Source organism: Charadrius vociferus, unplaced genomic scaffold, assembly GCF_000708025.1.
Source record: "Charadrius vociferus isolate BGI_N301 unplaced genomic scaffold, ASM70802v2 scaffold573, whole genome shotgun sequence".
Lineage (NCBI taxonomy): Eukaryota > Metazoa > Chordata > Aves > Charadriiformes > Charadriidae > Charadrius > Charadrius vociferus.
In genome coordinates this window covers 127,154-129,225 of record NW_009647569.1, presented here as the reverse complement: position 1 = coordinate 129,225, position 2,072 = coordinate 127,154, and the positions used below count along the sequence as shown (strand labels likewise).

Sequence of the window (2,072 nt, the reverse complement as noted above, 5' to 3'; positions counted from 1 at the left end):
ATGGGGAGGGTTGGTTGTGCGGGGAGCGCAGCGGGTCGGGCTGCCGAGGGCCGGTGTCGACCATGGGGCTCCGCCGGCACATGGGGAGAACCGCTTGATCTGTGTCATGGGCACAGTCACCTTCTCCCCTCCCACGCGCCTGCCCGGGTCACCTCTCAGGAGGTGACGGTGGTCACCTGCGCATCTCAGGAGGCATCAAGGCGAGCCCAGATGAGGGCCGGTGTCGACCATGGGGCTCCGCCGGCACATGGGGAGAACCGCTTGATCTGTGTCATGGGCACAGTCACCTTCTCCCCTCCCACGCGCCTGCCCGGGTCACCTCTCAGGAGGTGACGGTGGTCACCTGCGCATCTCAGGAGGCATCAAGGCGAGCCCAGATGCCGTCCGCCCCCGATACTACCAAAACCATCTAAACTTATACCTGAACCAGCTCCTGCGATAGAAGCTCAGGTCAGAGAGGCTGGAAAGGGGCTTTTCTGTACCAAAGTCCACAGAACCAGTCCACAGAACCAGTCCATTCTCCCAGAAACCAAGACCTCGGACCCAAGGTCCGAACAGGCCCCGGACCTTCTGTCCCAGACACTTCCCCGAGTCCCTGCGCGCCCCCTCCTTGTGTCGCTTTCTCTGAGGCAACAACCGCCGCTCAGGAGCACCAAAGAGCTTTGTGACACCTCTCGGCCCCATTTATAAATAAATTGGACCTGGTTTGACAGTCCCAAAGACACAAGACCTCTCCTTGATGACACTGGACATTGTCTCCGGACCCCACCCTCACTCCAACCCTCACTTTATTCCTCTCAACACTTCCAGGATGGTCACCCATCCTTTCCGGCAGCGTTCGCCAGATGAGCAAAGCGACGTTATCAGCTGCAGGAGGGCTGAGAACCTGTCTCCACAAAGCGAAGCGGAAGCTCATCGAGCCCTCAACCATCCCAACCAAGTCCCCAGCAGGACAGGGACCCGCTCCCCCCAGGGCGGGCAGCTGCCCGAGGCTCGGCCGCACGTCACCCCGATGGGCAGTGGGGGGTGCGGATGAGAGCAGGCTCGGGGGGAAAGGCAAGAGAAGGAGCCGGAATAAGGGTGACAAAACCAGCTCTGCCGCTCTTTGCCCTAATAGAGGGGCGTAAACCAGGACGATCCCACTGACCTCAGTGGCTCCCTCCCAGTTGATGCCAGCAGAAGCACTGGAGTCTTCCCCAGCGGGGGCCAGTGACCCTACTCTCCCCGCCTGGTACCCAGCTGAGCCTTTCCAGGCTCCTTTTTAGGCATGTCTAGGCTGAGCGTTTCTCCATCTCCATAGGATCCCACCAGAGATGCTCTTCCAGGAGGAGTTTCTCCAAGAGGAACGAGTCCCTGACAGCATCCGTCAGCCTCAGCTACAGCTCAGAGCCTTAACGCTGCATCTCTCTGCGCTCCCACGAGCCCCTCCTCTTCTCCCCATCGCTCTCAGCTCCGTCTTTAAAGGCGCAGAAAGGATCTGAGTCGCCCCATTCCCAGCGGCTGCCAGCCGGCTGCCAGCACCTGACTCCGAAAAAAACACGTGGGATGTCCTCCCTTTCTCCCAGCCCAAATCTATCACTCCCACCTCGAGGTGCCGGTGATTCAGGCTTCCCTCCGCTGGCTCACAGCATCCCCAGCGCAGCCTGCGTCGTGCTCAGCCCGGCGCCGCTTTATTCCTCGCCCGCTGCCGAGGGAGGGCCAAAAAGGCATGAATGCAGAGACACCGAGACAAGTGGGAGGGTGGGAAGCGGGGGGGAGAACAGCAGCCTCCTGGGGAGTTATTGACCGCAGCATCTCTGAAGAGGAGGGCTGCGAACCCGACGGCGTTTGCGGAGCAGAAAAGTTTCGAGCCGCTCCCAAAGGAAAAGTCCGGGACAGAGCCCCCCCGCAGGTTTTCAGAGGGTTTTTAGCTGTGGGAAAAGGGATGCGGTGCCCTGAGGGTGCGCAGCCGTGCTCCCAGCCGTGCCAGAGGAAGGTGTGAAGCTCCGTTTTGATTTAGGATAATCTCTCCCCGTGTGGGCTCTGCGGGAGCGAGCGGCTGCCCTGAACGGAGGGTTTAACATCCCCTCTCC

The 2,072-nt window shown here is 60.7% G+C and overlaps 1 protein-coding gene across 1 annotated transcript in view; it reads right to left on the bottom strand.

Moving 5' to 3' along the window:
- The window catches only part of SPRY3 (sprouty homolog 3 (Drosophila)), a 9,419-nt gene extending 7,634 nt beyond the window's left edge, over nt 1-1,785 (bottom strand). Inside the window, 1 exon segment of the mRNA XM_009880815.1 lies at nt 1,586-1,785. The gene's annotated coding sequence lies outside the window, so the exon portion shown is untranslated.
- Nucleotides 1,786-2,072: the final 287 nt, after the last annotated feature.